Source organism: Toxotes jaculatrix, chromosome 19, assembly GCF_017976425.1.
Source record: "Toxotes jaculatrix isolate fToxJac2 chromosome 19, fToxJac2.pri, whole genome shotgun sequence".
NCBI classification, from domain to species: Eukaryota; Metazoa; Chordata; class Actinopteri; family Toxotidae; genus Toxotes; species Toxotes jaculatrix.
Genome location: NC_054412.1, coordinates 2972070 through 2986588, shown reverse-complemented (window position 1 = coordinate 2986588; position 14519 = coordinate 2972070).

Sequence of the window (14519 nt, the reverse complement as noted above, 5' to 3'; positions counted from 1 at the left end):
TCACTCCCTCATTTTTTTTTTTTTTTTTTTTTTTTGCCTCTATCTGTGTGTCCCACAACGTCGACTCTGTCTTTTCTCTCTGTATTTTTCTGTCTTCTCTGCCTTGTGGAACCACTCCCTGATGCCAGCACACATTAAACAGTTTTTCCAGTTTGGTGGAAATTTCTCCACAAACAAGTAACAACAGGAAAAAAAAAAGTTAGATGGTAGAAGATGATCACCAGAAGCTGGTGATCAACATGAGCTTCTGAACCTCAGCTGTGGTAGATTTGAAGAAAAACATCAGATTGATGCTTTAGTGTTGCTGCAGCTTGTGAAGGTGGAGCCAACTTGTGCTTCTTAATTAATCCTGGGCAGCTTGTGAATGTCATTAAATTCTTATTTTAAACTATAATAGTCCATATAGAAGCTGCTATGACATGACACGGTGGGGAAACATGTTTTCTACCCTGGTGCTGTCTTACATGTGCATCCTTGCTTGTTTGTAAACAAGAAACCCCGTCTATGGGTGAAGCTCCAAAAACCACATTTCCCATCATGCATCTTGATGCTTCCCTCTCCCTGCCCGGTAAACGCCCTCATGTTTCAAACTCCACAAACCAGATGTCTTCATGAGCTAAGCAGCACTAAAGATGACCAGCAAACCGAGCTTGCTGTGGGAAAATAGCCAAGTTCCCCTTTAATACAAACTGTGTAAGTTTTAACTGACACGACTCAGTGAAAAGACTAATCTCAGATCCTCTATATATCAAACATATCTCTGACTAATTATTTTCATTCATCAAGTGGAATTAATGATGTGTCACTGATAAAACATTTATATACACTGTGCAGAAAGTGCAGGTCAGACACAGTTCACAGAGATTACGTACATACCACCGGATGAATATCTGACACTGCTTTTAAATGACTAATACAGTGCTTTATTCTCCCTGACTGTTTATTGGCTGAAGAAAACGCAGACACAGACACAGACACAGACACAGACACAGACACAGACACACACACACACACACACACACACACACACACACACACACACACACACACACACACACACACACTGCTGGGCCCTGAGGTAGAGAATTACAGGTATTAGAATGGCAGACAGACAGGTATGTCTGCTGTGCTTCAGATATGAGCTGAAAGCTCCGTGAGCTGACCGGCTTAGGGCGCTTTAATAATACACCTCTTTGCAAGTGTGTGTGTGAGAGAAAGAGAGAGAGAGAGAGAGAGAGAGAGAGAGAGAGTAAGCCACTAGAGGACTCTGTTACACACAGAGGAAAGAAAAGTGTGTTAGTATTAATCATTAACTGTGTCGCAGCTAAAACCAAAACATGTTCGTGCTAATGTGAACAGTTCTTTAAGCTGTTTGTGAACCAGACGTTCATACACTTGACTGTTCTGTTAGGTGGAGTTTGATAATCCAATCAGCCAATCATGTGGCAGCAGTGTAAAACATAAACTCCTGCAGATACGGGCCAGAAGCTTCGGTTAATGCTCACATCAAACATCCGAAGGTCAGAGGAGAACGGTCAGACTGGCTGCGGTAACTCAGATAAACACTCTTCACAACTGCTGGGCAGAAAAGCGTCACGGGGCCAGAGCTGCTAAGATTAATCAGCTTGTCAAGTGACAGAAAACTAAACGGCCAATTATTTAGATAATTGAATAATTGTTTTTAGGCAAAAACACTAAACATTTGCCGGTTCCAGCTTCTCAGATGTGACCAGTTAAAGCATTTATTTGTTGTATGTGATAGTAAACTGAATATGAAGATGCCACTTTGGGATTTTTTTGACATTTTACAGACAAAACAATTGAAAATAATTGGCAGATTTACTTATTAACGGTTATTTGCAGCCCTGGTCCATGGCTACAAAAGGCCATTAAATCAAACCACATAGCCTGATGCCAGCATCTTAGCTGTGCTGTTTTCTGCAGTTCACCTGTCAGTCGCAGATTTGTGTGAAATGTGTTTCTGTAGGTGGAGCTCAGTCTGCTGAGTCATGTTGGTAATAGCTGCTCATGTTCGTTCTAGTGTATTCTGAGTAACCGCACACCGGGTGTCTGAAACAGCAAATAAGCCGGATACATGTTAAATCTCTTCTGTATCATGGCGGCCGAAAACCAGGCGTGGAAATTAGAGAATAAGGAGAAGCTTTGTCTTTCTTTTGATGTCTCTGAGGTAAAGTGGGACTAATGCCTCACGCAGGCCACAGAGATCTGTGAAGGAAGAATTCATTATTCCTGATCGAGCCGGGTCACACTCACTAATCCCAGACCCCTACCTGTCTGACTGCTACAGAGTCATGGGAAAAAAAATCTTTCACTTGCACTCACACACACACGCAAACACACACACGCACACACACACTCTTCCTCCTCCGAACTCTCTTTTCTCACCCAGTCCACGGGCTCTCTCACCCAAATCCCTCCTGGAATCTCAGACCTGTGTGTGAACCAGACTGCAGTCTGACTGATATGAGTTTTTAAAGACTGAGGCCGATGCTGATCCACGTGGATTGAAGATGCCGACAGCCTCCATATCTTTAAATCTGTCCGTGTTCATGACAAACAAGTGTAAGAATCCAGTGTTCCCCTCTGCATTTGCTTCTGGAACAAAAATCCTAGACGTTAAATCTATACAAATATCTGTTACCAATATTCGTATTTATCATAAGAAAATCAACATATTTCTAAGTGAAATCTGGCAACCGTCTCTCATCAGACTTAGCAGAGGTTGCAGGTTTCCCATAGACAACTGATAAAGTATTCATTAAAAGTATGTAATCAATTAAACCGCATCAAATGAATCATATGAGGGGTGGAGCGCACACAGACCAGACCACATTTGATTTTTAATAAATATCAAACCATAAATGAAATGAAAAATGTAAATAATAATGTAATAATCTGTGTAATCAGTAATTAGACGGTGGAGTCTCTGGGTGGAGAATACGATGGTCAGGGGCACGGACAGAATCTGATTGCCCACCCCCCCCCGGCTTGTGTCACCCTCCTCCCAGGGTCAGATGGTGACAGGTAGTTGGTTTGTTAGCATCAGGGATGGATTACAGAACAGGTCCCCTTGGTACAGGTCTGGGGTCCCTGAACCAGAACCTCTGTATGACACCATTGTTATTCTTGTTGGAAAGTCAATCAGACAACCAGAAAAAAACTCAGAACAACCACAAAGAGAAGGAAAACTCTTCTCTTCTTCAGTCTGGGGATCCTTTATGGGGGGGATTGTGGAGTGGAGTGACTGTGGGGTACGTCAGGGGGTGACATTTGGCTGTGGACTGAAATTCCCAGTAAATACAAAGATCTGTCTGTTTGAAAAGACTTGAAATTCCAGCGGCCACAAGTGACAAAGACGCATCTGGATGCGATCGACACATTAAGTCAGTAAAACAGACAGAAATGGCTGAGCGTGTCTGACCGATGCTGCAGACATAAAACAGCTTGTTTACAGTCTGTGTTATCTTCTCATGTTCAAATGTGCTTTCCTTGCAACGGTAAGAATAAAGAGAGACCTGAGGTGAAGGCCAAGGTGACAGGTTATCATGTAGGGAAGGGGAGGGGGGGAAGGAAACCAGCAGATGAACAGACAGCTCAGACGTCACTGATTTCCTTCCTTTCACAACGACAAACAAAATATTTATTTTAAAAAAGCAACCTATTGATTCTTTTTTTTTGGACATGTTGTGTGTGTGGAGCTATAGGAAGCTGCTGGTCGAGCTGCTGTAAAATGAGAGGGTCGCCTCAGTGTGAGTCTTTGTGGCGGAGTGTTGTTTGTGTCCGTGTGCTGAACAGGAAGTATGGATCAGCTCCAGTCACTGCCGCCCCCCTCTGATCTCATGCTCCAGTTTGATTAATTAAATACTTATTTTAGGCATGATCAATAACACGCTGGGAATCTGTGTGACGCTGATAAAAGCCCACACAAGTTTACATGAGTTACATCAGGATTATGAATAGTTGTAGACAAGTAGCTGCAGGGAGATGATTTTTCACAAGGATGAAAAATTATGTGGAAATTAAGTGGAAAACCAAACAACCTCCTTTAAGTTTGAATATTGGCGTAAACAATCACCTTTTCACACATGTCATCACGTGTTGAGAAACACGTCTGAATGTGATCTGTGCTAACCACGCGGCAGCTGCCCGCAGCCTCGGCCTCGGGCTCAACGACCACAGCAGGCAGCAGCCCCAGCGTTTTGCTCTCAGCAGCTGCTATCTGCGGCGAGCTCCACTTTTAGCTCTCAGCCTCTCACACTGTGTTTAGGTGTCGGGCTCTGCCAGCCGTGGTGACATGTGTGGGTATTTCGGCAGTTAGCCGTCATTAGCGGTTTCAGTATTTTCTGCTGCTTCACCAGAGATGAGCTCATCTTGTGCTGCTGCTGCTGCTCGGAGCTTGTGTGCACTTCACTGACACACACACACACACACAAATGTGTTTCTACAGTGTGTGTGATATGTCAGGAATGTGAGTGAATTAGCTGCACCTGATCAGGTTCTGTGTGTTTTTTCTTTTAAATCATTAATTTTTGCCTTCGTATGTCCACTTGTCTCTGTCCACGGGCTCGTTGTCTCTTAATCCCTGCTGTCTGAGATGCTCTGGATGTCATAGCTGTTGTTACTCCTCAAACTCCATCACCTCATGCTGGTCATTAAAGACCACAGGCTGTTTGGAGGTATGATTGGTGGATAGGTGTAGCCTGACATGTCTCACAGGCAGGAATTTAGGTCATACTTTTAGGTATTTGTTTACTGTAGTGAGCACATTCAGATAACTCGATTATTTGGCTGTACTCCAAGAAAATAAAATAAATAGATAAATAAGAATCGCAGAAAGCCTGATTCTGCTCCAGTGGGATGTTTTGGTGTTTGGTTTTTCATCCCCGGCAGCATCTGCGTGTGCATGTGCGTCTTGTTTGTCCTGGGCTACATACTGCAAACAGGCTTAGTGTTTTACACCAGTGACAGGCATCCACTGTGACTGTGAGTGTGTGTGTGTGTGTGTGTGTGTGTGTGTATCTGTGTGTGTGTGAGAGAGAGAGAGAGAGAGAGAGACACCAGACAATCCATTGTTATGTGTTTGCTGACACGGTGCATCATCTGCGGGGTTGTTACTGTTGCTTTCCGAGCAGCACAATGAACAGGCAATGCAGAGATGCTGAGTCCAACACTCCACGGCTTTATTTAGCTGAATGACACACACACAGACACACACACACACACACACAGACAGACACACATGCGCATTTATGTAACACTGAACAGTTAAAGTAATAGTTTTATTCAGCCATGGCAACAACAATGATTTAATATTCTTAGACAGGAGTGAGTATCTGAAAATTGTGATCTGACAGCTTTTCTTTTTAAAACAGTTTGAAGATTAGTTAGCAGACTCCAAGTTTGTTCAAGTCTGTCAACACCAACAATCAAAGCCATTAGTTCAAACAACTGATAATGTGAGATAACGTACAGGATTATTTGCTTAGTTTGTACATGAAGTACATTCTGTGTGTGTTCTGTGTGTCGGCACATGAAGTACATTCATGTGCTGACACATGATGATTGTAAATTTCACAGCAATCAAACCAAGACATTTCGTTTGTAAACCTCTTCTGAGGAGCATGAATAACTACACTAAATGTTAAATAGGAGCTTTGTTCAAGTGATTTATGTTTGTCTCACTTCATTTATGCCAGGTACAAATGTCATGTCACTGCTACACAGAATATGTTGTGATAAACTGACAGCAAGAGAAGTATGTTTACAAAACGTGGTTCCTTATTTCACTGCAGTTTTTTTTTTAGAAATCATAAATGAACATATTTATTCACATGAACGTTTCCATAACCTTTGATAGTAAAAAGCATGACATGAGCTCACAGAACAAGCAGAACAAGCAGCCTCATATCACACTTTCTTTCATCCTGAGTTAAGTCAATAGAAACTGTAGCTGTTATCAAAGTAAAAAAAAAAAAAAAAAAAGTTCAAGAACATCCTCTCCTTGCTTCCTTGGTCCGTGCTGTATGTGAGGTGGAGATATCCAGAAAGAGAGAGAGAAAGAGATGACGAGAGAAAGCTCCTTCAAAAAAAAACTTACATGAATTATTCAACTCTCCCTTTGTCTGCTCTCCATTTATTTCTCAATCCTCTCTTTTTCTCCTCTCTTCCCTGAGCTGCTACAGACTCTGACAGCTTTATTGTAGCTTCTGGGAGCTACTCAGTGTGTGTGTGTGTGTGTGTGTGTTTCTATTCTTGTGTTCGTGTAAAGCTCGGGGCGTTTGTGATGTGTGTGTGTATACTGTGTAAGTGCTGTGTAATAGTGCAATAGTGTCTTGTGTCCACCCCCCACCACATACACACACACACACTCACGCCACTTTAAATAGCCTGGTAATTAGACAGGCAAATTACAGTTCTCTGTGCCTGCCTGCAGCTGAGGACTGTGGGAAACGTAGGCAGCTTAAGTGTTTCCTTTATTGCAGCGATGGCAGAGGACCAGGAGTGCTTTTGGATTTCTAAAGGCGGAGGAAAAAAAAGAGACAGGGTTAGTGTGATTATCGGCGGGGCCGCTGGATTCAAAGTTCATCACGAATGTTGGTTACAGAGGGAACACATGCTCATTAAATGCTTTTTTAAAATTATGCCGACGCACCCAGAGAAACAGCGGGCACTGTGGGCGCAGAGGGGGAGATTTATAAAAGACAGAAAACAAAAGCAGGTAAAAAGAGACAGATGAAAAAGCAAATAACCTTTACTCACTGATTCACTCTTAAGCTAGGAAGCGTTTCGAGAATGCACACCTTCCTCAGACTTATTTTAAACTATAAAACAGTGGTTAACCTTGAAACTTTAGAGACCCGAGGTAGGAAGACAATTTGGCAAAGAAGGAAAAAAAAATTCCCTAACACAAAAATCTTACCACATCCATTAGCAGCTCTTCTGGAGTTTTCAGTTATTGCATGTGCTTCCTCAGCAGGCGGAGTTTCCTGAGTCTCGACGTTTAAGTGAACACGGACGTGTCAACTTCTAGTTCTTAGGTCAAAGGTGAACTTTCAGTCTCAGTAAAATGTCTTTTTTTTAATACATCAAGTTCAGTGAAGATTGGATTAACTGAACATGAGGTGGCACTTGTTCTTTGAGCTACGTCCCGCGTTTTTACAAAAAATGTCACTGACATCTAAAAAAAAAAGTTGATTGGAAAAATTGTGCATTAGTCCATCCATGTTAAACACACAACCTGCCTTGTAGAGATAATAATGAGGTGAATGCACTGATGCTACTTTCATGTCAGGTCACATTCAGAGTAAATACAAGCTGTAGACTGAAATTGTTCACATCATCCAACTGTAATTACAGCAGTGAGGTGGGTAATTTCTGTGTCATTGCTTCCAGGTTGTATCAGCGAGATGTCTTATAAATCGACGTTCAGACTGTGTCAGCAAACAGAGATTTAGCCCAGTGTTACTTTAACTCTATTTTAATACAGCAAGTGTTAATCACCTCAACAAACAGGCTGCCAAATCGCTTATTCCCATTGTTCTCAGGAGCGAGCAGAGCAGCTGATACTGCACAAACTGCTGAGGCTTACACACACACACACACACACACACACACACACTCACGCAGACAGTCACAGGTGAGCATACAGGACTGGCAGGATTCACAGTGTGTGTCGTTTTGAATATTTGAAACTGGTCTAACTGGCGGTGCAGCCCTCTGTGTCCCTCTTATCTCGTCTCTAATACACAAACACAGTTCACAGTGTTTGACTCACTCATCTGGGCTCAACACTTATATCCCTGCAGGTGCTTCCTCCTGCTCTCAACGGGCCTTAAAATATTAGAAGAGTTCATGTTTTCATGGGAGCAGAGTTTAGAAAATATAACCTATTGGCAGTGTCTAAAAAACACTCCCTGTTTAGTTCATGGTGAACTATTTACTGTCTGACTTTTTTTTTTTTTTTTGAGTGTCAAACTCTGAGTGTGTGAATTTATCCACTACATAGTTCCCTAAAAAATTCCACGATGGAACAAAAAAAGTTGCATCAGTGTTGTGAACCGTTGTAAAAATGACCACCGAGCGACTCCACAGCTGTCACCGATGATACAAAATGATGATTTGTAAGAGTCCAAAAATCTCTGCTTACTGCTCACTGTTGACTAAACTATTGAGAGTCTATTATAGAGGGAGTTGTGAAAAAAAAAGTCCTATTTCTGATGCTAGATGCTATTAGATCAGAATTAAGGCTAAAGTCAGTGACTGTGTTTTGTTCTTTGTTGGAAGTGGGGACGTTTCCAAACGAGCAACTCCAACCGAACTTTACCTGAGAGACTGTTAATTATACCAAACACATCAGATAGTCTTCATCTTGAGAGCTTTTCTCTTGCAGCAATAAAGAATCAAGAATTTCCGTGGTGAATCTCCGTTGTAGCAGTAGCTAAGGAGGGAACAGCCAGTTCAACATAAACAATGTAAACATAGGTCACAACAAATACACACCACAAATATCTAACAGAAATTAAAGGATGTACACTGTAGATCACGCTGATGACTGAAATCCTTGGCTGGTAGTTACCTCATTAGTGTGAACGAATCAGCACAATTAAGGCTTTTTCTCTGTGTGTGTGTGTGTGTGTGTGTGTGTGTGTGTGTGTGTGTGTGTGTGTGTGTGTGTGTGTGTGTGTGTGTGTGTGTGATGACCCTGCTGTAATAGCACTGGTTCTGTACGGGCCTTTGTGTGTGTTTCGATCGAAGTCTGCCAGTGACAAAGGCTGAGTTAATGCAGAGGTGCTGAGTGGTGGAGGCTGATACACACATACACACTCACACTGATTGACACTGACACTGACGCAGTATTTCAAACCATAAGGATCCTATTGTGTACTTATGTGTTTAACTGTATTGTGGCTTTTTTCATATGTGTGAGCCACATCGATGGCAGCTCTCACCGATTGATTTCTGTGTGATGATCTGAATCTAGTTTTCCAACCAGTCTGACAACAGAGGTCGTTTGCTGATTCCGAGCATCCTGGAGAACTTGAGTTCTCAGTGGGTTTAGTCTGTCTCAGTATCTTCTGTCTCTTCATGTGATCCCAGACTGACTCCGTGATGCTGGGATCAGGTCTCTGTGGGGGGGGGGGTCAGACCATCTGTTTCACCACCTCTTGTTCCTATTGTCCCTGAAGATAGTTCTTTACGACTCTGGCTTTGTGTTTGGGTTCAGTGTCCTGCTGCAGAGTGAATCTGAGTCACTTCACCACAGCCATCAAGAAGATGCACACACAAGACGCAGTTAACTCTACACCTTACACATTCTCACCTAGCTCATCTCAGACATCTATGAAGACCTGCACGGTCACGTGTGTGTGAGCATGTATTGAAGTTACATCCCTTTAATGACTGTGAGAACTGCTGCCGCTGTCACTGTTGCCACCGTCTATTCAGTAAAATGACCTTTACAAACAAACAAAGCCTTTGAATGATGTGACCTGTGTAATCCCTGGTTCCCCCTTAAATTTTAATGAGCTCTGCACTCTGGGTGGTCCGTCATTTGATTTGCAATACTTGATTTTCAGACAATATTATTTTCTTTTTGCCACAATTTCAGTAAGAATGCACTGACCTTGCTCCTGTTAACAAGTTGAGGTAAAACAAACAGAGATTTATTTAGAAAACCATTTTGACTTCAGTCTGTCTGGACATCATCACCACAGCTACAACGTGTAGGCACAGAGCCAGAGAATTGCAGGAGGAGCTGGAGTTTTTCATGCCGCTGAATGACGGCCGCACCTGGTTCACATGAGGACTTTCTACATTGCTGCTGTTCAGGGACTGATGCTGTTCTAGTGAAAAACAAAAAGAACTGGCTGAGAAGTCTGATTGTCTCTCCATCTGTCTGGCAGAGGGAGTCTAGTATTTGCATATGTTCCTCTTTTCATACTTCAGAGGACAAATCCTCCAAAGTGAGGATGAGTTTTTATCTCGGCTGGATGTGATGTGGCCTGAGTCTGACTCTCTGACTCTCCTCGTTGCTTTTTAACTCAGAGAACATGATATAAAATGTGAAGTACTCAGCTGCTGTGGAGTCATGAAGCGAGCGCTGTCAGCCACTGTGGGAGTCATCCGCATGTTATCTTCTCCCTTTGACTCATATATGGAAATAAGCTGGAAAACTGGCAAAGATTTCCTAGTTGACTCCTGCTAACTAGATTACATCAACAACATGTAAAATATATCAAATAAAATACAACAAATATAAATACTTTATAAATAAATCTAAGACACTGCCTTCTGGAAGTATAATTAATAAAATAATAGTCTCCTCTTTTAATAGTTTTAATTCAAGGTCCACAGCTAGCTGTTCTGGAGCTTTTATCCCCATTTCATGATCTTCAAAAGTTAATAATTTGTTGAACATGAGCTTCATTTGAGATTGAAATTTTACTTCATTTATCAGGTTCCACTTCACTTCTTCAAACACAAGATGGAGATGAACGTAGGATGAGAAGAAATGGTACGATGTAGGGGAATCATTCACATTTTAGTTAATATAAAATGTGAAAGTTGGATGAAATGAATGCATTGGAAGGTTGGAAACCACTGTTGTTTGTTCACAGAGGTTCCCGAAACTGGCACCTTCGTCTCCCACATTAGTCAGGCATCTGAATTATAGGTTCCTCTTTAAAACCCAGTGTGAAGAGCCATGGGATGTTGTTATGCTGCAGTAACCTGCCATCTTCACCATGTTTGTTTTTCATAAACTGAGTATGTGCTTACCATATTATTCCATTCCAGTTATAATGTTAACATGCGTCAACCCAGAACAGCCCTGCAGCTGTTTTAAGAAACCACGTTGAGAGAAGAATTCTCCCTACTCGCAACCACAGCCGCTGATGCCTTTTCCAGATGCCTGTCAATGGCCGCTCTGCCCAACACCAGCTCCCCAAACATCTGTGAAACTCTCCGCTCTCTGTGGGTTTGTCACCTCCTCGCTTCCTCTCCTCCCATACTTTTCTTTCCGTTTTTATCTACACTGCAAATCCTCATGTCCAGCATGTTCCTGCTGCTATGCATCGATGCAGGGAGCGCAACAGAAACTTAATAAGTCTCGGTGGATTGCAGATGGTCGGTGCAGTGAGACAAAACAAAGATGTTCCACTTTCACTCTGTTGCTGTTTAATTGCTTGTTCAACAGCGTGGAAGCTAATGGATCTGTTTGTTACTCTGCACTGTTACACTCCCTCATTGAGTCTGATGCACAATAGATTAGAATACAATAGAATAGACCAGAGAGGAAAACAAAGAAACCCTGGAATTAAGGAAGGAAGAAAGGCTGGAAGAAAGGAAGAGGGGTAAGAAAGAAGCAATGACTCAGCTACAGATGAAAAGTGAGAATTAACAATGAATTTTTAATGCATTATTTAGGAACACTGAGACATTTTCATTCAGCTCAGGAACATTTGTAGATGGTGAAAAGCTTTTTAGATCATTTTTGAAAAATACAGCACTGTAAGGCAACTACAAGTGTTACTGTGAACTTGTAGTTGTTTCTGTGTTGAAGCCCGTTGGTCACTTACCTGCATATTTGAGTGCGTCACGTGATGTGTGCAACCAGGCTGGATTTGGTGATACTAGTCAGAACAGAAGGAAAAGGAGAGGAAACAAAACACACACAATAACAATAGGCAGCCAGCCACCTAATACCAGAGAGGAAGCACAACTGATTGCATTGCTGTGTCTGAAGGAGGATAAAACTTGTTTGAAACTTTTGTGGAAACAGGACCAGTAGCTGCAAACACAGATAAAACCTGAGAACAGAGTAAATGGACGAATCTGAAGCAGAGACGCTTGAATGAAAATCTGAAGAAAACAATGGCTACGAGAGTTTGCTGCACGAGTATGAAACACTAACAAGGGAAAACCATGTCAGCTGTGTGTGGGTGGAGTGACTTCCACCATGTTTCATGACTAATAGATGTTCAGTCAACAGGACAGATCAGCAGATGCTGCAAGGCCCCTGTAGCACATCGTCTTACATACTGCTCCATGCACAACACATGAATAACTGAAGAGGTATAGGATGGGTCTGTACTATATACAGTGCACAGTTATGTAGGCAACATTTACAGTGCAAGATCCTCATTTCAACTTCTTCCCACAGTTTTTTGTACAGTTTTTCAACTGATAAGGACGATCTTAAACACCTACTCCAGCTCTCCTTGTCTTGTGTTGTGAAGTCTGAAACAAGAATGAGAACATTTAAAAGATAAAAAGAAGAGCATTGGATTAGTAGATATGCACATTAGTACATATTTTTGTTAAACAAAAGAAAAAAAAAACAAACACCACAAGACAACGAAACAGTGTATGAATAAAGCAGTAAAATTCCACCCTGAAAAATCCATTAAAACCAATTTGTCACGTTGGCCACCATCAGGGAGTTTGACCCTGAACTACACTGTGCTCTTTGATATGAATGTTAGCTGAACTGGAAGGGGCTCCATATATAGCAGTTCATTAGAAGCAGAAACACGGCTCAACAACATATGATTAAGTTTCTCAGTAGAGCCAACAATGGCCAGTTTGTCTGAAGAACAAAAGACAGTGATGTGTCATAGTTAACAGTGCGGGATATCTGTCCCTGAGGAATAAGGGGGAATCAGAGGACAGCACTGTGCATGTACAGAATGTTTGTGTTTGCAGATGCATGTGTGTGTGAGCATGTGTTTCATAGCCTGTAGAATATCTGCCTGTATGAGGCGGCCAGCCTGCCTGTTTGTGCTGCTTTTGCACAAGGTTAGGGGTGGATGGATTGTTCTATGGCATGTAGACTCCAACACAGGAGACTGCTGTACCTTTCTTTGTTTTACTCATGACCTTGATCGCTCTGTAGCCTTAATTATGTTTATTATTATTATAGCCATGACAACGGAGGTCCTCTAACCTTAAAAGGTGCTATACGTTTGAAGGCTGCAGGTCTTTTATAGCTGGTTTGTGATTTTTTTTTACATTTTTTTACAGTAAAAGAGTAAAATCTTGTGTGTCCCACAGGTTCCAAAATCTCCATTCACCTGTGCTGCTTCATTTTAATCCTGTTAGCGTAACACTTACTCTCTGTGGTTAATCCCTGCTGGCTGATATCTAGGTCACATACTGTATATGAATAGTCTAATATTGTCTTTGTAAATTCAGGCACTGAAACAAAGCAGATCCTGTCTTTCTACCAGCTTTGCATTGATCTTACATTTAGCATGTTATCAATTAGGAGGACAGGTTGCTTGCTCTCAGCGCAAACAAGTGATGAATAAACCATCACTGTTTATACTGACAACAGTGTTACATGATGTCATCTTTACCAGACTTGGCAATAAACCAGAGTGTTTTGGTCACGTGACGGTATTTTAAATAAATGAGCAGTTTACATACACAGGAACAGAAAGAGAGATATTTATGTACTGGTATGATTCATGGTACTGTATGCTCAGTGGCTGTGTTATTTCTGTAATAGGAGCTTACAGTGATTTGTTCACACCTTTAAATTCGCACAATCCTCTCTCCACCTCTGTGTGTATCCTGTATGGTCACATTTCACACTACAGCAGATGTTTCCTGTTGCGCTATGTGGGAGAAATGAATGTTTCTCTTGGAATATGAGCAACAGATGGCGAGAACAGGACAGGAAGAAAGAAAGGTGTGTTGATAGATAACACACTGAATCACGCTGCTGTGCAGAGAGAGGTGCATTTTTTTTTAAGCTGCCTGTCTGATCACATGTCTTTGTTACTTAACAGATAAAGGATTCACACATTAGACTTCACAGAGCGGAGACTTTGAGTGTAAATGTGAGTCTTTGGGAAGTTACTCTGAGGAGTGTAGTGATGAGAAATTAGACAACAATGTCAGTGGTAACTCGCTGATTTAATGTAATGCAAATAATTTACCTTGTTGAGCCCTGAGTATCTTGCATTATAATAAAATGTATAAAATGTTGTTGTATCATACTCAAACATGACGATATCCGTTTGAAAATAAAAAGAAATCTGTCCGCTTATATTACCAGCGCTTTAGATATTCAATGTAAATCAGTGACTACTCTTACTTTTAAATGACTTATTTTCCACTTAAATCTCAGATAGTTCAAACAAAAGAATTAATCAACTAGTACACAAGGCTTAGTCGTTTTGAAAAATTTCAGTGGTTAAGCAATTTCAGCTGAAAATGGAAATTTAATCTCAGTGATATAAGAATATCACAAAGAACGGCTCAGCAGAAGCAGCTTAACTCATTGGTAAGATAACTTTTACATTACAGTTAATGTCTGTTCTGCCATGGTGACTGCCACTTCTAATGCCACTGACACCCACTTCTTCTTCTTCTGTTTATGTGTGCAAAAATACATTTCTTTCTGAGCGGTGAAGGATTGTTTTCAGGAAAGAAAAACAAGAATCCAAATACCAAGAACAGCTATGACAAGCAGGTTATCAGCTGAATCACTGAGT